A 26,269-nucleotide genomic window follows, 5' to 3' on the forward strand; every position below is an offset into this window, starting at 1 on the left:
GAAAGCGTGACACAGTGATGTTGGTCCAAGTTAACTCACATATTTGAGTCAATGTAGACCAACACAACTACAGTTCTTATAGTTGTAAATTGGATGGTTGCGGATCTCTACTCCAAAGAGCTCGTTCCACCTCATTTCGCAGGATCTCGACTGGATTGAGATCTGGTGGATGGGAAGACAATCATTGTAAGTTGAATTCACTGTTATAACTGTTATGAAAACAGAATTCCATAGATGTTATAACCCATCTATGGAATTCTGGCCTTGTGACATGATGTATTGTCCTTCGAGGAACCCATCGGCTATTGAATAAAAAAAGGCTATAATAGGATTATCCACCGATGTTCATTGAGTCTGTAAATATTTATTTTCTCTACTTGATTTTCTGAACAAAAAATGAGTTTCCTGAGGAAAAGCACTTGTTAACCTCGCCTGGGACCAAATAACTCAGCCAGAAAAAAAGTCCATAAAAGTTCCTCGCGTCATTGACGGCATTCGAACCGGAGCTTTTTCCACCCAGTGTAAGGAAGACGGTGATTATAACCACTGAGCTACCCGGAAAGGCATTCGCTGACAAATAGACATCCAAATGCTGACTGTTGCTCCGGTGGTATCAAGGGAGAAGCCCAATCTTTACCAATAAAGCATGAAACAAAAGAAAACATGCTTAGGGAGGATAGCTCCACGAAATATCTCGGATGTTGTAGCCAAGCCCCATCGTGGAAGAAGAAATAACGGAAGTAATCTTCTCAAATTGAGACACCGCAATGAAAGACACCGCTTGTTAGATATACTTTTGAAAGCAAGTCCAAAAGTATATCTAACAAGGCATTCACTGAGCTAGCGTTGCAATAGATCTTGCGCCAGCCGAAACGTATGACTCTGATGGCGCCGCATGCATGGACTCCTACCTACGCATGAGAATATTACAGAACATCGTCGCCACGCTAGGGTGCTGCTAGTCAGCCTCTCCAGCTGACTGTAGCAACCAGCTATACCAACAAAACGAAATCAAAAAAATCACAGTATTCCATGCGCCAATGTTTTCTTGTATTAAGGGGTAAATATTGTTTTATAGCAAATTACAGTAGAACACTAAGTAATTAAAGTAAGTTTAATTATATACTAAATTCATTCGATTTAAAAATAAAACAAAAACTGGTGGTTGCACAACCTGCAACCTGGCCACGAACCGCCACTGATTAAGACTAAATAAGTAGATTATTATTATATCGAAAGACATGGATCGATGCTTACTCCAAAATCAAAGTTTAATCCGCATTTCATCTCATCCCATGACAGAAAAACTAGTCTTGTTGACGAACGATAAACAAAATACCTTTCTCTCTCTCCGTATTCAATATAACTGTCAGTAACACTTTATAGAAGAATGCATTGAAATGAAAGTGTCAAGAATGGACAGAATACGTAACATGAATACTATTGCACTCAACAAATCAAAGTTTTCAATATCTCCTTGCCTGTTTTGTTTAACACTGGCATTATAAAAGATTGTGAAGTTTCAGTTTCTAACTCGATTCTTACTATATGAACATCTGTGAGTGTTATAGATTATTTTATATCAAAAACGGAAATGACTACGAGAAAATTGATTCACTGTACCCCGTAATAAAATAACGTGGGGTGTACTGAGAATTACGGACATGCAAACACACATGGACACCGTTCTATAAAGAACCACGATATGTAATTAATCATAATATCTCTCTGTCCAAGGATGTTTAACGAACTGCCATAAAAATGCTCTTCTAATTAGATGCAGGCTTCGTGTCAGAGATAATGATGTATATCGTGCATGGTTTGGAGCGAAGTAATTATGCTGTTTTACCGAATAGTTTTCTTATGAATAAAAGCAAACAAAGCATAGTCATAAAGTACAATATTCGCCTAATATAAATCGTTTTTACTGGCTAAATATTACACGAATAATAGAAGTAAAACGCTTATCACACTCCACACGTAATGATAAATCCATAGAAAGAAAGAATGAAAACTAATATAGCAAATCAGACACCCTACTGACAACGAATTTTATATTTAAGAAAAAATAAAGAGTTCCAACTTTGCAAACTACTTTCCATGTTCCCTCCAATATACATAATCTACGATGAATGATAATTCCCTCACCTATTAGTGATCGCCATCTCAACTGCAAGGTAAATAGCTTTAAAGCGCAGTGATATCCAATTTGGTACCAAGAATGCTATATATATATATATCAAGTCCGGACTTTCGTTTTCTTCATCTCTCGGTAGCAATGAAGTAGTCCAATAAATAAATTGGTCGGTTTATTGAGCGCTGTTAGAATTTTTATTCTACTCTACACTGAACAGAAGGAACGGAGTTTGAGAAAATCCTTAATGATGCAACCAGAAATAGCGGATGAGATCTTATTCTGTATGGCAAATCTCGGCAGATGGTAAATAGGATTTGTTTTTAGCGAATCCATCCCACTAACGAAGTCTCCATTGTTATTAAAATAGGTGAAGTTTAGACTTGATGCCAAGAAACTGATCACTTCCATTTGGAATTTTAGCGCAGTAATAACGTAAAAGTATCAGACTCTACTTCCATAGCTGCAAACGTAATCCCATTCTTGAGAAATCAAAAAGTCCATTTCAAAACTTTTGAAAGACTTCTTTCAAGAATGAATGTAGGCTGCTGATTACAGATACTGAATTCTGTGTTTTAAAAGTGAGGCTGATGTCCTAAGAATAATAAAAGACACTAGGAATATTAAAACATACTTTGTTTTAAACGAACCAAAGCCATTTTACCCTCAAACGATATTTAGAACGCATTCTATATGGAACTTAAAAATTTAAACAGATTATGAATACGCCATAACTCTCTTCAGATTTTATGAAAAAAAGCAGCGAATCAAAAGATCAAATTCATCATAAGAAACGTCAAACATCCAGAAAAGAAAATTTTATACAATTTTGCAGTAAAATAATACAAAGCATAACAGGACTAATAAAATGTCCAATATACCTTAATTAAAAAATTATTTTATAGGTAAAGCTTTACCTTTCTTTTTTATGTCAAGATTCTGCTATATTCTGAAATTAAACACTTAATTAAAAAAGAGGAGGGAAAAAACACGAAATCACGAATTTTGACACTCTCATAACTAAATACCACAAGACATGCCCCCCCCTCCCCTTTTTCGTTTAACGTTGGAACCCCCATGAAGATTCGCTGAAATAGTGCAACAGGCTGAAAGTTTTAAATAGACCGTGAAGTAACTGGTGAGGGAGTATCCGTACGCATACTTTTTTAAACTTCATGCTGTGGAATTCACTCAACGAGGTGTTAAGTGTGCCACAGGGAAGCTGGCCCATTTTAACTGCATTGCTTCCCACAGATTATGATTATGGATCTGTACGCCGAAGAGCTAGTTTCACCTCATTCCACAGATGCTTATTTGAAATGAGATCTGGTGACTTGGGTGGCCACAGCATTAAATCACCACTAGCCTGCCTAAGCAACATCTACCCAAAGATTCATATTGTGTTCGCCAAATTCTGGTCCTCACATCAACATGAAATAGCAGAAAATAAAAACATCGTCAGGCTAGGCAACGTTTTTTTCCAATCCTCCATTCAGTGTTGGTCCTCCCGATACTACTGTAACCGTACCTTCTTGTTGTTATTTTACTGACACGAGTGGCATCCCTTTCATTCGTTGGTTGCAACACTCCAACCATGAGAAGGTACGGCAAGTTGTGCATTGACTAATTCCAGAAGTCTTGTCAATCTCATTTGGCTCGCGTATGTGCTAATTAGAAGCATTCCTTGTACACCTTAGTACATGTACAAGTGCATACGAGGAATGTAACCGTACCTTACTCCAGAATTATATAAAACTTTTTAAGAGCTTTAAAACTTACTTTTAAAGCTCTTAAAAAGAAGACATTTAATTTAAGTCAAAATTAAGTAAAACTAGAGTTTCATTATATGTACACATTATCTACAAAAAAGAACAAATCCGAAAATTTCCTTTTTTAGATGAACGGAAACGACAAATCGTTCTTAAGCTAGAGGATTCCTAAACCGATCTTCGTACGGCTGTCAATGACGAGAAACTTGTTACACGCCTCACTGCAATTCTCACGATAGGTTGAAAAAAAATCTACTCGCATGTCTTACCTGGAAGTTCAATCGAGCGGAATTCTTTTGTCAGTTGTTAAAAGGAGCTTTAAGTGCTTAAGTAAAGTGATAACGCGTAATCCATGGAAACACCCTTTTCTTATGAAGACTTTCAAGAAAAATATAAGCGTTCCGGGAAAGATGACAATAAAGTAAAACGTAATATCCAGAAAAAGAAATTCTATAAAAGGCAACCGTTTTCAGGGACTGAAAAAGACTATTAAACTGATTTTTAAGTACCATTTTCTTCTTTCTTTGTAATACAGCAATGTAACTACTACACTAATATTCGTTTCTGTTTCTTACTTTTCTTTTTTGCGTAAGACAAATTTTCATTATTTCGCTCGTTCAGAGACTATAAAACCTATAGTTACAAAAGGACATTCAGCTCTCTTCACTTTCAACATTAACAACCCCTACCCCTCTCTATCATCAACTTTTTCTCTGCTGTATGCTAACGATAGCAAGATTTTTCTCCTCTCTTACCGTATGTTTTCAACTCGCATGTTTCCAGAGTTGCCCAATAGGCCTCCAAAAATTTCGTTTCATTCCTTCCACATTTCCTCCTCCATTTCCTTTAAAGCCATTCATTCAACCATTAAAAATAACACTTAAGAACGACAGTGATTGACATTCATCAGAATTTGGCGTACCATATCCTTTTTAGGTACCACTTGCTGATCGGTAAAAACAGACACGTATATCTTTGTTTCTTCCATGAATTGACAAATGCTAAACTCTTACTGCCTGATGTCTTGGTCCGTTTCTGCGTTCCTGCTAAAAATGCCCCGAAAGGTAATTTATTGTTAATATGACTAACTAACTAATTTCGATCTCTTTACCAGTCTGAGCTGGTAGTTTCCCCCGATGCAGTCCATGGGTCTTGCATTTGTCTAATCCAAATTCCATCCTGATGTCACTATTGAATCCTTCCGTGATCCGTGGTAGCTACTGGATGAGCTTCTCGGTTGCCACGTAGAGCTTGATATCTTCCAAGTACATCAGGTGAGAGAAGGCGTAAAGGTTCTTCATCCCTTCTTTTAGGGTTTATCCATAATTGCTGTTGTTGAGAATGGTAGATAGCAGCTTGAGCGCTAGGCAGAACCGCAATGGGCTAGTGTAAGTGTGTTTAGGGTCAAGCGGCACCAGGGGTTTTCCCCATCTCCGCGTAGTTTACATTGTGGTGTGTTACAGTACGCTGTAAATGCCAGAGATTTAAAAGTGTGTGGGTCTTGGATCGTTTAATGTCATGTACCGTTGTTCTTCTGGTCGTTTAGCCGCTAAACCCCAATTGGCGCCCAACGTTGCCCCACTTACGCCCTGTGGAGGCAGACCAGGAACCCAGTAGCTTATTTGCACTCTGACAGGTCCTGCCACCTAATTTCCTGAGATTTCGGTGGCTAGGACCTTAAAAAAAAAAAAAAAAAAAAAAAAAAAAAAACGGGGGTACTTAAGTTTAGAAAAGCCAGGAGAGGTTGATATGGTTCAGTTTTCAGTTTAGAAATCGTTAATTTTGATTAGTTATGTAGGGTTTACGCTGGCGTATTAGTCAGAGTATGGGGAAAAGACTGAAGACTGGGAGAAAAGTCAGAAGTATGGGGTCGATAGGGAAGGCAACCCCAGATGGTCAGTAAGGCATGCCCATGCCTCACCAGGCAAAATATATGGGGTGGTAGGGGAGAGAGGAAACAGGAAACCGCACTGGGCTCAGGGCATTGCCTTGAAAGATTCCTCTCCTAATGGGAATCTGTCTCGATGTGATATTCTCGACTTTGATAGTGGTACTCCATTGCGCCATAGTTGCGTTTAGGAAGTTTGTCACTGTCGGATTGACTTTGTACATCTTCAGCATCTCTGTTAGCCAGATATTTAGCACAGAGTCGAAGCCCTTGAATTGCCTGCACTTCAAGTTGTGATCTACTGTTTGCAACGACCGTAATGATAAGGTCGTCTGCAAAGGCTTGTGAGGAAACTTCGCCAATGTCCGTATTAAAAAACTATGTTCCACAACGTTGGTCCCAGTACAGAGCCCTGGGGACAGCCTCTGTGGAGTCGTCTCGTGAGCACTCTGTACGGGGCGTTTATCTTGATGTGTCTGTCTGATAGATAACTTTTGATTGTGTTGTAAAGATTTTCCAGCATGCCAGTCATCCTAAGTCGAGCCAGGACGCTCGGCCACCAGAGGGTGTCGAACGCCCTGGCAAAGTCGACGGAAATGGCCAAGAAGTATTTTTGATCACTGGCTGCAACCTGTGTCACGAGATTACACAGAGCATCAACCATTCCCTGTCGGAAGCCAAATTGTTTTGGTGATGCCAGGTTTGCTTGGAGATAGTAGTTTTGAATTCTGATAAAAAGGAGCTTTTCAAGAAGTTTACTGCATACAGATAGCAGGGCTATGGGCTTGTAGGACTTTGGTTGTTCTGGGGGCTTGTTGGGATTTTTGATGATTAGCTTGACATTGGCTGTCTTCCATTCTCTGGGGAAGGTTCCAGTTCTAAGGCATAGATCACAGAGGTTTAGGAGAAGATCAGGTGGTATGTCGAATACTTTCTTCACAATCTCCGTTTCCAGTAGATCGGGGTCCGGGCATTTTTTTCCTTTGATGAGGCATGCAGCCGCTTGGAGTTCCTCCAGTGCAAAGGCTCGTTCCCTGGCGTCTGTCCGGTATTTGTCGTTTTCCTGGCAGATAGTGATTTGTTCTGGCATTTGTGAGTTTACGTGTCGGTGGGATGTCACGTCCAATATGTTGTTAATTGATTCTCCCATGAGTTTGTGACTTCCCCTACCAGGGTCCTGGTAGTTGCCATCATCTCCCCTCTGGTGAACTTAGCGGTCACCTTATAGATCACCCCCAGGGGTCCGAATTTCCAGTAGTTTTGACGAGGTTTTCCCAAGATTGTTGCTTACTTCGGCGGATGAGTAGAGTATATGCGTTTCTTGCCCCCTTATAAGATTCACGAAGCACATCTACTTCTGGGGCAGGCCACGAGCGTCTCTGGAACACCTTCCTCTTGTTTTGCACTTCTTTCCGAAGTCTTTGAAGTTCAGGGTTCTACCAACGGATAGCGCATGGGGGTAGCCTTCCTTCTTTTGATTGCGGCGTTTGCCGCCCGCTTTGGTGATGATTGCAGTAACTGTTTTTTTGCAGTTCGTCTGGGTCCTGGGTTGCGTCCATATCTGGTTTGCAGACATTATTTTCAGTGATGATGATGTTTTGGAAACGATTCCAATTAGCTGTGTGTATGACATATCTATGAAGCATTCTTCCTGTAGCGTGATGTTTCTGGTAGTCTCGGTTTAATTGGAAGGTCAGGGCCCTGTGGTCGGACGTGGTCCAAGCGTCGTGAACCCTCCGATCAGTTATGTGTCCTGCAATGTTCCTGGTTGCGAGGGATACGTCAGTGGTGGACTCCCACCTGAGGTTACAAAAGGTTGGTAGGTTATTTGGTTGGTTCAATACAGAGAAGGTTGATATGGAGAGGAATTTTTCCAGGCACTGCCCATTCCTTGTCCCCTGCCTATCCGGAGTGTGACTGTGCCATGCTGGATCTACAGTTTGCATCAACTCTTATAATTATTTTTGGCCATGAAGGATGTTTGTGACGTTTAAGAGATACATGGTGGCTGCCGTGATGTACTCACCTGGTCGGCAGTAGAGCGCAATTACATAGAAGGCTCCTAACGCTGATATGATGTGTGCACACACTGCCCAAGCCGTGCAGAGGTGGGTGATTCTGGTTATTGTAAGATCTGGATTTCTAATGACTATGGCAGCCCATGGTGTGTCCTCTTCCGTATGCACTACCTTGTAGTGCATGGGGTAGCCCCTTACCTGTTCGACAACCGCGTACAGTTCTTGAAGGATAACGACGTCAACGTTTTCGTCATTCGCTTTTAGCCTAATCTGATCTGCACTGCCCTAGCCATCTCCGCATTTATCTGCATGAATTTCATAGCGTTGGTATTGAATTGTTTATGGTGAGGTGTCATAATCTGTTCTTGTTTGGACTAAACTTTTGTATTTTTTGTTAACTGGACAATTTTCATCTCTAATAGAGTGGGAGGCATCGATCTTTAGATTTCTGCAGTTTGCGCAAACCGGGTCGGTGCTCCTGTTTGGGCAGTTACTATAATTATGACCTTTGCCAGCGCAGTGGCCGCAAGTCTGCACAGCCTGGAGGGGTGTGCGAGGTATGGCCGAATTTACAGCAGTTAAAACACTTGGTGATTGAGACATGTTCGTAGAAACGGTGGCTGCCCCAGTTGATAAAGAGTCTGGTGTGGTTTGAAAGTATCTTCCAGGCTGTCAGGCTAAGTTCAACGACCCAATTTACAGTGCTAGCACTGTAAATTGGGTCGTTACTTGATCTTAGTAATGTGCTTAGGTACCACATGGTCAGTCGATTCTTGGTTAGGGATATGGTTTCGTAAGTTCCTTTCATATAGTTTCTTAGTGATTGCTTCTGGTTTGGTGTCTTTGTCAATATCGTATATTACGATTGAGGGGTCGTTTCTTCTTGGGGACTCAGCTTTTAGTCCTGGTGTTCCGATTTTGGGGGTGTCCATGATCTGCTTTATGTCCTCTGTTGTAGCAGTCTCAGTAACCACTCCTGGACTTCGTCTTCCTTACTGGTTTGATTCTAGTGGTTCTTAGTCCCTCTGAGAGATTCTCAATTAGTATTTGTTTTCTGTTTTCGCTGGTCTGGCTGCCCTCTTTGTTTAGGGGTCTGAGCACCACCAAGTTGGGTTGGTGAGTAGTAGCTTTTTCCTTTGGTTGGTCGACTGTATGGCTGTATGGTCACTCAGTGCAGGTATCCTCAGCGTGTCCACATAGGAAGGAGCGCACTGTTGCATGTTTATTGCTCTTCCTTCACTGTAGGCCTCTAATTAAGCTGTGGCCTTTTCTGATTCCAAGTATGTTTCATAGAGAATGGATTCAAGCTTGTTCCATAATGTGACTATTTGGCCTCTGAGGCCTGCAGACACTGTGTTGCTTTGTTCTCTGAACAGGTCTTCCAAGACTGTTCGAAGTATATGAGCCTGGTCCATGGGCTGCCCTTCCGGGAGGGTAGGGTCCAGGAGGGTATCTCTTACTTTATTTCTTCTGGTTTCAACTTGTTGGGAGCCAGTGACGTCCAAAGCATCGTTAGGTTCACTGCTTATGGTCTCCCTATTCTCTTTGGAACTACTTGTTTCCGATTTTTTCTTTTGGCTAGGGGGGGTCGGCCTCGGATCTTCGGGGACTCATGGTGGTCTGTGGTTGTCAGTTCATGGTCGGAATCCAGTTGCAGGATTTCAGACTGCCTGTTGGTACGTTCCAGCCATTGCTCTTGGGTTGATTTGTTCATTTCTGATTTACGAATATCCGTATAATCGAATAGAAGGTTTCCTCCTTCTTGTAGGAACTAAAATTTTGAATAAAACAAGATATCACCCAAGTCCGTGAGTTCAGAATCGCCTCGTGGAACGCCGGAGATGTTTTGGGCTATCTCCTTGGTCATTAAGAGGGGGGGAGGGAGAAACAGCCAGGTGCGAAAATGCCCATAGGAAGATGGAACTAATTTCCTATGGAGTTCTGGAGGCTTCCAGAGACGTTGGCAACAGTAATTTTTTCATTGGTCGCACAGGTGAAAAGTTTGGACTCACCATGGACAGTTTATGGCAGAGGGGAGAAGCACAAAGAGTCATTGTTTCTGGTTTAGATAACACACGATTCTATACGAGTTCGGCGGTTAGCGGCACAGTTTGGTGGAGTCTTCTTTCAGCTCAGTTTTAAACACAGTTTGGGCATCTCCCCAGTCAAGTGTAAACTGCCAACGTGGCTTCTGTTTTATATCAGTGCCTCTCTATGGCCCTGCTGCCAACCACATGGTGACCATTGTAGTCTTGGCAGCAAAGGACACAGATATAAACGCTGGTAATTTACTAAATTCCCAGTAGATAGTAAAACTAATCTCACCTAGGGAATCCTCCAGATAAGCTCTTTCAGGTATAACACTGTTTTAAACTGATTACGCATTTTAAACTAGTAATTTCCACAAAAAATCAGGGGCGCGAAATAATGTGTCCGGACGTAACGGCGGCCATATTGGCGTTCCATGGGTACTCGTAGCAAGTTCACAGGCTGGTTGTTATATTTATTTATTTACTTATTACTATTAGAATCTTACAGCGTGATGGACACGCGTTCGCTCCCGCCAAGGTGGGAATCTATCTTATCTCATGATAGCACAGTTTTGAAATGAGAAGTGAAATGCCTTTGCACATAAACACGTTCATAATTACCGCACTATTCTTCTAAGTAAAATGAGGATCGCAGTAAACTTCTCCCTTTATTGCTGGCATAAGCTTTTGTTATGAATGATAAAACGTGAGACTTCCGTGAGACTTTGCTAGAGAATTGTTGCAAAAGGAAGCATACAGACAATAGACTTTAAAATAAATGAACCACTAAATGGAAACGGGTGTTTTAGTTGTTTTCAGCAATTTAAACTTCTAATGTCCTAACTGAAAGTTTGTGAACCGTTATGCTTATTGAATTTGGATTTCTGAAAAGTAAACTTTCAGAAAATCCATGCAGAGGAAGTCTGTTTAGATTCCAGGAAGAATAAATTCGGATTAAAAAAATCGTTCAATGTTTTGGTAGTTCGGCAATAGAAGGAGGACCACATTTATGGTTAAACTAGTTAAACAATTGTGTAAGGTGCCTAATTTGGCAGATCCTCAGATATCTTCTGAAATAATTCTGTTGTATAAATTACGAAATCTTTTCAAATTAGACAAGCTAAACTACAATACGCGCTACAGCCATTACATCATTTTTAAATGAAAAAATAGCCTCGATTTAATTAACGCATCATTAATTTAAATTAGCCACCAGATTTACTCTGTAGCGCCTCGTGTATCTCTGGCCTGGCCCAATAGCTGAGCTCCTGAGCACAAGAACATCAAGCTGGTTGTTAGACGTGTTCTAGTGGATCGTAAAATAGCAAAGGAATTACAGAGGCCAGTTCAGAAGAATTATTCGTAAAGTATCTATAAAAGCAGCAAAAGGAGAAATTCTTTAAAATCTAGATGCCTAGACGATGGTCTAAAACTGAAAAATAAATCATTAAATAGGTTTATCGCTCTTTTTTTACACATTTAGGATATCTTCGGTAAGATTTTGGAGACGCCAACTTACAATTCAGGACGATATTTAATAAAGGTCTTTGCTGTACATGGTTAGCGACATTTCAGAAACAGAAATAATGCAGAAAGCTCAAGAAAAATCCTATGTTCTTAAATTGTGGTTGACATTACTCGTGGTATCTTATGTCAAGAAGTTAGTATAAGACCAAACAGAGAATTATCGCTTTTTATTAGAAGATTCCGATGTTAAAAAAAAAATTATACTTTAAAAGGTAAAATATACAGGCGAAAGGCGCTCTTAGCTGGCAACCAAATCACCCTAAATGAATCATGAAACTTTCCCTTAACCCTTAAATAAATCCTTGCTTTTGTTACTACTGCGTTCAGCAGTTTTTAATACGTTGTCTGCCTTCTGCTGCGTATTTGTACTACAAACGGAGTATTTTAACAAGGGCAGACATTTAGATTTAATCTTCGCCTTTAAGAGCCGCTGCTGTACCCTTTTTCACGTGTTAGCATACATGCGTAAAGCGCCTACTATCTTCACCATATGCCATCCGTACGAATGTAATAACGCTACTCCTATAGCTATTAATAAGATTTTATATTTATCTCTTTGTAGAAAGATTTCTTGAACCATCCCAAATTTCATTAAAATTGCACCAACAGAAATACGGCAATTATTATTTCTTTGTTTGTCCCTCCACGTAATAACTCAGCTTTCAGTGTATTTCCATGAAATATTATATTGGCTCTTTTAGAACAAACTACCTAGAATCCTAAATAAGAAAAAGTAACATAAACATGGATTCGAAATTCTTTCATGTTGGAGTTGTTAATTAAACTTCCAAGGTTAAGGTTAAGGTTAAGGTTAAGGCCATTGTTTTTCCCCAGACTTCTTCAAACACTCGTATGAAAAATAAACTGACTAAAAATTGCATTAAAAAAAAAGCAAACCACTCTCTTGCCTCAATAGAAATGCTGTCGTTACTCCATGGACATCTCTCACAATGAAGACCACCAATGTTATAATCCCGTCCATTTTACCAGGCCTTATGGAAATGGACCACGCACTGTAAGTTACCGAAATAATCTGAAAGCGAAATAAAATAATTACAACTTGCTTTAATTAAACAGGAATATGAGCAGTATATGTATGAATACAGAGAATTTAATTCACTTTTCGATTGATTTCTAGGGATTATGAGGATATGGCTAGGCATGCTTCTTGGAGACCAATTCGTTGTTGTCTAGACCGGATCAAAATGGAGCATTGAATAATGCTAGACGATGATTCACACGGATCCAGCAGGGTGAGCAATTAAATGCAATGAAATTAGCCTTTGGATTTCAGGAAAGCTTTTGACACTGTTGTGCATGGAAGACTATTGTACAAATTGGAACAGAATGGCATTAAGGGTAAGTTGCTACAATGGATAAAAGGATGGTTAAGTGGGAGAAGACAGAGGGTGGTAACCAACTGTGTGGTGCTACACTTAAGGTGGTAGAAAATGAAAAAGACCTGGGAGTAATTGCGCAGTCAGATATGAAGTTTTCAGATATGTGCTACTGCAACAGGATCTAGATAATTTGGGCAGATGGGCTAAGACGTGGCAACTGAAGTTTAACATTGACAAATGCAAAGTACTGCCTATGGGTAGAAGTAACCCCAGAGAAACGTACCAACTGTGTGGTGCTACACTTAAGGTGGTAGAAAATGAAAAAGACCTGTGAGTAATTTTGCAGTCAGATACGAAGTTTTCTGAGCAATGCATTCAGGCTGCCAGGGCAGGTCATGGTGTTTTGTCAATGATATATAGGAATTTTGCTAGCAGGGAGAAAGAGGTGATTGTCCCTCTGTATAAGGCAATGGTCAGGCCACGCCTTGAGTACTGCGTACAGGTCTGGAGGCCTCATTTTAGGAAGGATGTAGATTTACTTGAGCGTGTACAGAGAAGGGCAACAAGATTGGTGAGGGGAATGAAGGGATCCTCTTACCAAGAGAGGCTTAAGTTCTGCAAATTGCAGTGGCTGGAGACTAGGCACCTGCGCGGTGATCTGATTGAGGTGTATAAGGCCTTGAATGGGTTGAGCACGCTGAATTCTGATGGGATCCTTCCACTTGTTCAGATTACGAACCTAAGGGGGCATAAATTCAAATTAAGAAAAGACAGATGTAGAATAGATGTGCGGAAATTTGCCTTTAGCCAGCGGGTGGTTAATTGCTGGAACAAACTTCCATCTGTCGTTGTGGAAGTTGACAGGTTAAATAAATTTAAGGAGGAACTGGACAGGCATTTGGAGGGAATGGTGTGATTTTTTTTTTTTTTTTGGCCCATTCTGCATAAGCTCATACACTTGCTTTCTTGCATCACATGCCACTGCTACTACTACTACTACTACCCTATTATATTAATAGCAAGAGAGAGAGTCAAAGTGGAAATTGAAGACCTCAAATGTCCTCATTTCTGCACCTATTCGGAGACTACATGCGATTGAGTAAGTCTTCTAGTTCTGAAGGTATTGTGGTACTGCTAACAAAAATACACTTGTGATTATACTGTCTATAAACTACAATAAATCTTTTCTGTTAAACGGTATTGTTCATCTTAAATAACTCAGTACTTGCGATTCTCTGCAGACAGGATCTTCAATACTGCAAAAGTTTAGAGTTCACACTTCATTATGGAAAATCCGAAATTTGATTTTATTAAACCAAGTTGAATATACAGTATTATTATTCTATTTTGCTCTGATTGTACTTTCTGTGCATGTGATTTTTATTCGATAATTAGCTGGCTAATTTTATGAAAAATGCGTAATGAATCACAAAGCGACAAGTAAATACAACTGAACTCTTTATTATAAATTATTTTCGCAAACTTGTACAATGAAAGGATGTCGTTTTACAGGTTCAACAACTACTAAAAGCCAAACTTCTTCGAAGCTATGACTAACCACACAGAACTCTTCGCGAGCTATTTTACGAAGTCGTTAGTGAGAAGGCACGTAGATACCCAGTTTTTATTTTTGTTTCTTTTGAAAAAAATGAGATCTCTGATCAGTTTCCGATGCTACAACTAAAAGGAACGTCTGGATTTCTGTGCTGAGAAGATTCCAAAAATAGAAAATGGGAAACGAAAAAGATAAAGAAAGTCAAACTTATCTTACAGAGTACTCCATTATAAACTAAGTAAAAGCAACCCTTTGAAGAAAAAAAAACGGACAAATCCCGATTGTAAGCAAAAGCTTAAGAATAGCATCCAGATGAATATTTATCAAACAATTACACTGACCTCCAAGCTCAGAAAACCCAATAACCAATTTTATTAGTCGGTTATTGGGTTTTCTACAACTGAATTTGAAGGACGCATTAGAGAGGACGAAAGACAGAAGCAAGCAGTGAAAAACGGTTAGGAGTAGGAATAGATCTAATTCTTTCCAATCAGGTGTTTTGTATTATACTATCATAGCATGAGCATGTCCATTCACCAAACAGCAGAGAAAATGGACTACATCAAGTCATTTGTTGGAAATATTCGGCAATGAAAGAGATCAGCTAATATTACCATTCATCTGCAGCCTCTAATTTTGATGAAAATTACATTCAACACAAAACATCCGCCTTCGACTTAGTGGGCTCAAAACCGACTAACTCGAAATCTAACTCAGACCAGTGGTTCTGATTAATTTCCAATAGAATTTAAGCGGCGTAGCCACTAAATTATCAGAGAGCAAATTTCTAAAAAAGACTCCCTTGCCTCTTTGGTTCGGTTCCCTTGCACTGCACTATTTATTTATTATTATTATTTTTTATTTGATTTTATAACTTCAAAGTAGCCGAATAAGCTAGACAAGGAGCTAAAATTGTAGCACGGACTACATCCTTATTCTTCTACACACCCGGAGGAAAAGGCCGCGCGTTCGAAGCTCATCAATAACGCGAGGAAACTTTCATGGACTTCTTTTTTCACTCCGTGGCTGAGTTTTTCGGTCTCAGGCGAAAACAGCATGGTTCATCCCTCCTCCCCCTGAAACTCAGGTTTTCCATACGGCAAAACAGGGCAATATGACCAGAGAACACACAGGCAATTTACGAACATAATACACATAAGATAGCTTTCCGGTAGCCCCAATACTGGCAATTTTTTGTAACCAAACTATTCCTTCCTAATGTCAATCATACCTTGACCAAAAAAAATTAATAGCAAGTGGTTTTCCCCCGACATGCAATTCTCCCACTTCTTTACTGGATATAGCTTCCTTAATGCAAAGCTACACAGCACAGGGATTTCTGCTACAGAGTGTTACTGTGGTGACGGGAAGACCAGGCCATATGCTTTATTCAAATAATGTCTACGATGCCTTGAGGGTTTCCTTGGTGACAGCTTGAAACCTCCTTCGAGCCTGAACACGAAGATATTCTCGTTAAAATTAAGGAAATGTACCTCCTACTTAAGGACTTTTCTACAAAGGTTTCACCAGCAAAAGGTTGCTTCGTTTGGTTACAAGGTTTTTAGGCGCATCAGCGACTTAAGCCATATTTTTTCTGTGTTTTGTGTGGTTGATTAGCCTGTTTTATGGACGAAAAACCCGAGTTTCTGATAGAAAAAACCCATGCTACCCTCGCCTTAGACTGACTAACTCAGCCACGTTGTGAAAAGGCCCATGTGCTGCTCACGAGCAGAAGGAGCCTTCATCCTAGGAACTCTGCTGTTCCTGCTTATCAGATTTCCTCTAGTCTCTAACTTATCTAATGTCTAGCCTGTCTCTTTTTTTTTCTGTCCTTGCTAGGAGCGGGATGCTTTATCTCCTTTTTTTTTTTCCTGTGATGACCCTCCTTGTTTCTTTAGGCGACTAACTTGGGAGTGAGATGTTTCTTCCTCCCTGTCGGTGCTATTTCCTTTTAATTTCTTTGCCTGTTTTGTCTTCTCAGACAAACAGACCCGGAAACATGAACTACGGTTTAAAATGAATAATGAACTAGGTCAGATCCACGTAGCTGGGGATGGTAACCGGGAAGTAGTGCTTCCTGTTAGCGAAATAGCTACTTACAACAAACCAACCAAAACCACACATAAGCTCACAAATACCCATCTCCCTTTTACAGTGTTTTGTTGACGTTACAGAGCAACGTTGCAATTCTCATTTATCTCAATAAGTTGTTCGATTCTATCAAAAACTCTCCAGGTGCCAATTTGGAACTCAATATTTTCGAAATCGGCATAGAATTTTTTAAACTCTTATCTCTAAGTTTAGTCTTAGATTTTTTTTTTTTTTTTCAATGATGGTAATCATGAGGCCTATGCATGTCATCGCATCAACTCGGGCTGGCACCTAGGGGTCCAACTGACAACTGAACACATGCAATCACAAATGCCTCATAGCCTTAGTTTCTTTAGCGCTGAAATGCACGCCAAATATACGCATTTATAACATTAAGTATATTCGAATTTAGGGTCCGACTTACGACTGCTCTTGTTGAAGCAATTAGGTTGTCAGTGAAGGGGATGCTTGTACTTCATTGCCCTACTTTTTTTGTGTGTGTGTGTGCCTAGAAATACAAAGGGCGGTTCTGGCATAATTCGGAAGCGTCAATGACGTGAGGAATTTTTAAGGCCTTTTCACAACTTGGCTGAAATAGTCTCTCTCAGGCGAGAGTAGCATGGTTTTTTCTCCCGGAAACTCTGATTTTTCGTCCAGCAAACAGAAAATCGATCACAGAAGACATGCAATTTACAAACAACATACACGGACTAATATAATCGTAGTTTATGATGCTCCTAAAGCCCTACAACAACAATAATTCGGAAGACAATTAGAAAGCTTGGAACACCACGTCCACAAAGTTGCTAATCTCTTATTTAAAAACTAACTGATAGAAGGTAATTGATAACTTCATGGAATAACTTCATACTTTTTTACAGACAAATAGAAACTGACTCGTCTTATATACACATTTGTACATCGAACAGAGGAAGAAAGTTCTGTTTGTTCGCTGGCATAAATGTCATAACAAGCAAAGAATCCGCTTCAAACAACTAACAGAAAAAAACATTTCTGCACTACCGATTCCAAGAAGAGCACGAGGTCGAATAATATGACATGCCTCTTAGTTAAGCCCAAGGAAGACTGCTGAAAAAGTAATCTGAATGATAGATTTAAAATTGTCCTTCAGAAATGAATATGCGTGCTAGAAGGATTATGTAGACGCTCACAGAAACACAAACACAGTTGGAGGGCACTTCAATTTAATGATTTCTATGATTGTCGAAATCTCGTGAGTTCATGTCGATAATGGCGGGGATTCTTGTCGATAATGGACTCCACTCATATGAAGAAATGTGCCACAGAGTAGTAATAACAGCAGAGTTCAATCAAATGACACAAGAAGGCCGTAGATGTGTAAACACTTCGTGCGAAAATAGAACTCCAGTTGTTTCTTATGCCTTTTTGCCGACGGCCGGAATGATTTCTCCCTGTGAAATAGCACAAGACTGCACCTGTAATAGGTAACAAAATGTCGATAATGTTAGATGACATGTAAGAAGTTGTTGTGACACTAACTTCTTCTTGTCGTTGTGCTGTTCCCAGTAGAGAACAGATTGTCAGGAATGATAGCTTCTCGGAAAAGAATGTTCTGTAGGGAATTGTTGAGAGCTGTACATTAAATAGATGCCTATATACACTGTTATCGAAAAGTTAAGCAACGAATTAACTCTTATCTGTAACTCCATTATCAATTTAAATAATAAATAAACTAGTTCCATGTACGAGTACCTCATCACGAATTGATTAAATGGATCCGCTCGGAAATTAAGAATACAAAGAAGCTCTGATATAGCAATGACGTGTGTGTGCAAGACATGTCAATGCGTGAGCACATCTAGCTACGTAGAGCGGCAACGAAAATTGTACGACTGCCACTGCTACTCATTCAGTTCGTATGATGCCCATATCAAAATTTAAAAAGAATCTATGATGCCCATAGGTGTCTTTTAAACGTTGCAGCCTTTGGGTTTCAATCATGGATTTGTTTATTGGTTCATGAAAATGATACCCAAAGAACATATCTTTTAACAGTTGATCATCCGCAAGCTTTCTGGTATTACACTGCTTGCGATGTCAAACATTTCTATGAAATCCACTTTAAACACAGAAGATAACGGTCATGAGATCTGGCTTCTCAAACAGTAGTATTAATGCAATGAGAGGCAGTGTGCAGAACTTAGTTCTGCATACTGCCTCTCATTGCATTGAATAATATCGAATAGATTTAGTTTTTTCCCCCTTGGAATACGCAGAATAATTTCGCTTCCTTGCATCTTTATGCCACATTAATATTAATACGAATTCAATATGCTGAGCAAACCGGCCACTAGGCATTATAGCTAAAGAACTGCTAGTAGCAAATCAAGTCAACGTTAACAAAGCAGCCCACTCAGAAGTAATACCGGTTCCAGAATGGGACAAATCAATCCCGTTCTTGGCTTGACTCTCTAAAAATCCTATAATTTTCCCACATAATAGCCAAATTCGTATAGCGAAATTGCTATTGATTCTGAAGATAACATTTTATGGCTTTTAGCAATCCAGAGCCCACGTGGGGATAGCACAGTTCAATCTTATCGATGACGCGAGGAATTTAATTGGGCCCTTTTTTACAACTGCGCCTGAGTTAGTCGGTCTCAGGCGAGAGTAACATAGATTTTTCTCCCGAAAACTTGGATTGTTGTTTTTTTTTTTTTTTAATTTTGTTCAGCAAAGAGCAAATCGACCAAAGAAGACACGCAATTTTACAGACATATTATATATGGCGCAATATGGCCTAAGTGGCTGATGTGCCTAAAACCCTATAACTACAGCAACAACAATTTAATACGGTAACCACTCCATTCCTTGAATTATAACTCCCAGTATAACCACCTTCGATTTCTCTGTTCCCCTTCTCTCTCTTTGTCAACATGCTGTTTCCACTTTTCTCCTTTTCAGTGTATCTGCTAATTTATCGCACAGTCCATGTTCCCATGGTTCCATGTTGCCATCACAGCTGCAAAGGGTCGAAAGGGTACTAATAGAATATATTCCATTGAAAAAAATATGAATAAAATAATAGATTCTTATCTACATGCCGATGATCTCAGTATTTTCTGTCACGCCAAAAACATATACACAGTCGAACGGTAACTAGAAGCTTGGTAAATAAAATAGAGAGAAAGAATAATTGATATACAATTTTACCTAAAACAAATGGTACGCTTTTTGCTTTTCGTAGACGCCGCTTTATGTAGACACCTGCAACTAAAGAACACTATGACCTCCTTTTCTGCTAATATCCGATTTTTTGGTATTACTGTGGGCAACAATCCAAACTCTTTAAAAGACATTAAAATCTTCGTGCAACTTGCCTGAAGAAACTAAATATTCTCAATGAAATATCAGCTTAAGCTTGAGGTGCTGATTGATGTACTCTACCACACCTGTATCGAGGTCTAATAAGATCCCGATTAGATTATAGTGCTCCTACATATTATTCTGCTCAACTAAGTGCATTAAAATTGCTTGATCCTATCCATCAGTGTGCTCTAAGCATTGCCTTAAGTGCCTTTACATCTCTTCTGATGAAATCCTACATCCAGAAACCCACCAATCATCACTCCATCTCCACAGAAAAGTTCTTTTATTAATTATACCGCAAAAATTAAATGTCTACCATCACCCAATATCGGGATACCTCTACGATCTAAAGCTAGAAAGACTATACAGAAATCTGTTGAATTTAAACTTAACCGTGGTAGGATCAACTCCAATTTAACTCCTTCAGACAGTCCCTGGAACTTTAGAGCAATATGTGATGAATATTAGATATCGAGTGAAATAAGTCTGTACCACTCAAAACACTATCTGAAAGGCGCAATACCGCAGTAGCTTTTGCACTCAAAAAATCCGAAAACAGCAACAGAATATCAGGCATTTCGAAAATCCGAAAACAGCAACAGAATATCAGGCATTTCGAAAATCCGAAAACAGCAACAGAATATCAGGCATTTCGAAAATCCGAAAACAGCAACAGAATATTAGTCCTTCGAGCAATATAAAATACTCTTTGGGCAAAACAAATAACTAAATAATAAACCCATGCTTACTAGGCTGGACGTCGGATCTTTCATTTTTCATGTATTATTATGTCCAAATAGGTTTGATGGTTAAGATTCCGCTCTAAGGGAAAGTCAAAGTAACGGGCTACTTTAAAAACAAAAAGTTCCACCTTTAAAGATGAGGGTCGATACACATTTCTTTCTTTTTTCTTTTTGCGTTTTCTTTTTGACTCAGCACCTTCTTGCAGTTGTTATGAAAAGTCCACTTCTGGAGTACCGGAAATGACACCCGAGGGAAAGCTCTTCCTCCTCTGGAAACTAGCTATCTCTAGTTAAAGTGCAAGTATTTCTCTTTGTTTTTTTTTTTTTTTTTTTTTTTGGATATGCAAGTAGAAGAGCGTGATTCCGTTAGGACCGATGTCATCATAATGTGGTCGGTCACCCTTTCGCTTCAGTCTGATCTGTGCTGAAGGAAAGTGAGTTGGTTGAAAATATTACAGAGAACCTAGATTCTAAAACGTTTTCATGCCTCTAAGGTAGAAAGATAAGCGGAAGGAGATTATGAATGGCGACAGCTGCGTCTGTGAACGATCAACAATACATAATGTACTGTTGCTATGGTAACTTTGAAATGGCCACTATCTTTTGCTTTTTGAAAACGAAATGAAGAAGGTTCTTTAGAATGGATAAACAAAAGAGAGAAGAGTATTACCGAAGTAAAGGAACTGGTTTGCCAAAAGAACTAAAATGACTCACTTATGAAAGGCAAGACGATTTTTAATAGGTATAAATGATTTTTCAGCTGCCAGAAATGAATCGCGCTTTCACTCTACACCAGGTTACTGCTTTGTGTTGTTTTCTGAAATCATAGAGGCAGTTCGTGGATTTTCTGTGCTAACAAAAGAAAGGGAAGACGCTTTAATTGCGAGCAAATTCAGTACAAAGGATAAGTTTGTTTCACAAAAGAGAGTGATCAACGAGAAACTAATTAACGTTTGATAATAAGAGTGTAGAAAGAAGTCCAGACTGATGTAACTTTAAATAAACAACTTGCGTAGTCAGAACTTTGAAACATTCTGAGTAAGTATTTCGCTATGAATTATTGTTATTATTATTATAAAAAAATCTCCTTTATGGGGTTTGTCCCGCTCCATGACGCGTACTGGTACCAAGTGAATGGGGTGGTTGGTTGTATTATTGTTATTACTGCTGGTGGAGGAACTCTCTTACAGGTTTTTCAGGATCACGGCTTTTTGGAGTTCCATGTAAGTATTCACTAGGAGGCATATTGCTTCTTGTTCTTATGGTTCTTATGGAGGCTCTTTGGCACCATGGGGGTTGTTGTCACGAGGAATGGGATGGTCATTACTTGTTCCATATACCACATTTCTTTGATTTCCTAAAGTCTGTGTACCTCCTGATCTTTCCTCGTAGATTTTCTGGAGGTTGCTGGCGTTGGGCACCGTCATGCCACCAATTATGTAGCCCTTTCCTTCTTGTTGATGAGGATTATGTCTGGTGTCTTGTACGGAATCGTCTTCTCTATTATTATGGAACAGTCCCAGTATCGTGAGCAGGGGTCGCTAGTACGGCCTGAGTTTCGTACTTGTAATACGGCACACTCACTTTCTATAATCAACTGGTATTTATTACTATTATTGTTGGTGCTGTATTTTTGGTATGAGTACCCGTCATGGAGTGGAACCTGATGGAGTTCCACTCCATGACGGGTACTCATACCAAGTGCACAGGGTGGTTGTCATTATTATTATTATACATTGCATAACAAATTTCTAAAAATTTTCTGTTTACCTTCATATATTGCTGTTACTTAATGATTTTTTTATTTACATCAAATAGAAGATGTTCACTTCGATTTGATGTAAATAAAATATACAACAAGACAGCACTAGAATTATAAAATAATGTCCAGTAAGCATAATGCAGTTAACGATGCCCTGGTCCAAATAGACAAAGTTTACTAGTACCGTTTCACATTAAGCTAGGGAGGACGAAGCTTTTTGGATACCTTCCAGCATATAAACTGAATAGTAGTTTCTGAAGCAAAAGTGAAGGGTGGCATATTCATTGAACCACAATTTAAACAGATGTTGACGTTTACAGAGGGGGAAGATTAATGACTACTTTTAAAAGAAATACTTAACAGACATTTTGGCTCATGGTGCGCGAGTTTCTGGTTAACAACAGAAGCTGAAACTTCTGAGATCTGATGGGGATTTTGATTGAACAACACGGAAAACAAAGTGCAGAATGTCTATACTATTTGTTCTAATACTTAGACTTTTTCAGATAAAATTTGGATGATGGCGTGAGCTGTCTTCAAATAATGGAAACACAATAGCGATGGAGCGTGATGGGTAACTACACCTGGTTTCATTTGGGGTAATCATTATTGTTAGTTATTTTATTCGTCTAAGTTCGCGCGGAGATAGGATGCAACTATACGACTCAAGTGCTGAACTTGGCAAAGTATAAAATTAAGTGGCAGGATGAACTTTTGTGATGATGAAGGAAAATTTGAAAATTAAGTTATTTCGAACCAACCAAAACTTATTTATTATCCCTGAGTAATCTTTCAATTACTGAATCAAATTCATTATATTATGTATAGTGGAATACGAATTATTTTGATTCTTGTACTCAAATCCGCATTTTTTTCACTGTGTTCTTGAACAGCAGAAATCCGCTAGCGTCTGTTCATTGGTAATGTCCAACACTCACTTGTAACGGGACCTGCACGAGGACGTTTGGTACACTGTCAATAAGTCGATAGTAGCTGACAAGTGATGCCAAATCCAATATTTATTCTCCGGTAACATCAACCATCATTGTTTGCAAAGTGATTATTATAAATTTGCAAGTGGCAGATCATTAGCTAATTCCTAGCAATCTAATAATTAACTAGAGATTGTTAATCAAATAGCAAGAACGAGATCATTAATTAACGTGGTCTGGTATAATGATTTATTGGGGACGTGTCATAAAATAGAAGCTATCTACCAGTAAGTGGTGGTCAGCGTTAATAGATCTCAGAGGAGTATTGAAGCCAATTAATGACTGTTCTTCACTAAGAATCGAGATCGTAACAACCAGATAACTATTTGCTACTTAATAATTGAATTTTTCTCCGATATAACATTAATACCCAGCTGGTAAAATTGGTAAAATTTCGTGTTAATTCTAACCACTCATCCAACATTAGAGAGCAACGACTCCCATCTTGGCATCCGTTGGGCATTTTGTGATATTCCATGATGTATTCCTCGCATTTTTAATAATAACCAAACGTGTCTGATAATTATAGTTAATGGAAAAATATCTAGCGAACTCAAGAAGGCAGTACACTTTTTTAAATTGACCCACTCTTCCAACCAGTTCATCTAGCTTTCTCTGATAAAGCATTATCAATGAACAAAATGTGTGGATTGCTGAAAGATAAAAGATAAAGAGGTAGCAACAAATAAAAATGGCACAATAATCAAAACATTTAACTATATTATGAAATCATGGTTTGTGTTAGCATTATCAGAAGGCGCAACGTCGATGGAAAGTCACCATATCTTATCAGCTATAAAAGTGAAATGACTGTTTTTAAGGAAAATAAGAATGGCTCACACGAAATCTTATTCTTGAGAGAGGAGGAGAGGAAAGGGAGAATATGACAGTCTAAAAGAATACAGAAGTGGGCTCAAAAACCAGTAAGTAAGCTGCAAAGGAAGAGACCTGCACAGATTAGGCAAGACTGCCCTTCAAGCATCTTGATGCGTAGCCCATCTTCACAAAATCAGCAGCCACAAGCGAACCACAATCCTTAAACCATACATCTCTTACCAGACCAATAAAATTGGCCGCCATATGAAAGGGCTTAATAAATCTTCCTTCCGTCTTCATAAAAATATAATCTACTTCAGTCTAACGACAAGCCATTAAAAGAAACCCGTCTATTAACGTTACTGATGCCTTTTGTGATCCTTGGCTTGCTCTCTGATATAGAAAAATTGTCTAACTTTTCCATAAAGGTTATATCACTACAGTAAGTGTGAAAGGCTATACTTTCTTCATATAAATTCTGAAGATCTGAAGTTTTCCCTCTTGAGACATGAAGTTGAAAAATCTGGGATACAAATATCAACTAAGTTTTTATTTCTAAACTGTTAAGGTACTCTGGAAACCAAGTTACACTCCTTCAGCTGGTGAAATTAGTTCCGTGCAGTATAGCATCCCTGCTCTATAGAAGTGTAATAAAATCTATCACTGGTGAAACAAACATCCTTGGCAGTTCCCACCAGGCTCGTCTACTCGTCTCGTTAAAACAGATTAAAGATCCATGAAGTACTTCTAGACTCCGGAACAAAAGGACTTATAAAAGTCTTAATGCCTTTATTTAATGCTGATCTATCGGCTTTTCCTTGAACCGAATTAGCAATCAATCTTTTAATTCGGCATTTCGAGGAAAGACAATATTTATCGTTATTTTAGAGAGAAACAAGTCACTTCGGAAAGTGACTTGTAAGTCAGTACGAATGACAGTGAAGTGACAAATTGGTCAAAGGATTACAGCTGACATGTTTTTGTTTGTTTTTTTAAGATCGTAAATACTGATACTGTCGTCTTGTCGCTACTGAAGGTAATATTTTATACATGACAAAGCATAAATTCCTAACGCTCATTTTAAAGTTTTAATGACGTGTCATTAACAGGTTATATTAATAATGACACACAGTATTGGAAGATAAATTGTCTTATAGTTAGGTAAGGCAATTTATTCTGAAATAAATTGTCTCACCTAACTATAGTGAAGTTTCCTCTTAACGTGAAGAAATCCGAATGAATCACGTGATATTTTTGACTGGTTTAGACTAGTGGTGGCAAACTACCGATAAGAAAGGCACATAGTAAAGTACAAAGGTATTTTAAAAAAACAATAATAAATCAAGTTTCTGTTTAAACTCCGGAGACAGCCAATAGGAACTCAAAAGAGAGAGAGAGACAGAGAGAAATACAAGAACATTATCGCATTTAGCAGTCATGCTCTCTTGAACCACGGTCAACTCAAACAAGTATACAAATTTACACTCGCGTGTCACCATTCCACCACAGCAATGCTAAAGAATCAAGATTCTTATGGACCAAAAAAAGCTGAAAAATACCGTACTCAAAGTGCAAAGTGTACCTTATACTTTCACGCTAGCAAACAACGAGTCTATTAACTGACGTTGGCCCTCGTGGGTAACACAGTTGGTAGAATCTCCATCTTCCCCCAAGCGGGTGGAAAAGACCTGAGATCGAATCCTGTCAATAACGGAAGGAATTTTTGTGAGCCTTTTTCACAACGTGGCTGAGTCTCAAGCAAGGGTGGCGTGTTTTTTTTTCCCCAGAAACTCGGGTTTTTGTCCAGAAAATCGACCTCAGAACACGCACTTTACAGACAGTATATAAGTAGCAATACGGCCTTAGTTGACTAAAGTAACACAGCTTTGTGCACCCTGGGCGGCGTGTGCCCACATCTTAACGCCATTGGGCCAAATCTATGCTGTGGCCCTTTACAGCAGGCCGGGCGAGGACATCGCACCCATCACCAGGTACTTGCAGGCCTTGACCGACATGCTCCCTGATCAAAGGATCATAATTGGGGCAGATGTAAACTGCCGCTCACCAGCCTGGCACAGTCTGACCCCAGACAGGAGAGGTACCAGAAATGGACAGATTTTAGAGGACTTTCTCTCGAACTCCCGGTTCACTATCCTGAACAGACCACACCAGATGCCTACATTTTGTAATACCCTGTGGGAGGCGACTATTGATGTCACATTGTCCACGAGAAACCTTGCAGGTTACGTTGAT

Source organism: Mastigoproctus giganteus, chromosome 11 (genome assembly GCF_048544385.1).
Source record: "Mastigoproctus giganteus isolate SK-2022 chromosome 11, ASM4854438v1, whole genome shotgun sequence".
NCBI lineage: Eukaryota > Metazoa > Arthropoda > Arachnida > Uropygi > Thelyphonidae > Mastigoproctus > Mastigoproctus giganteus.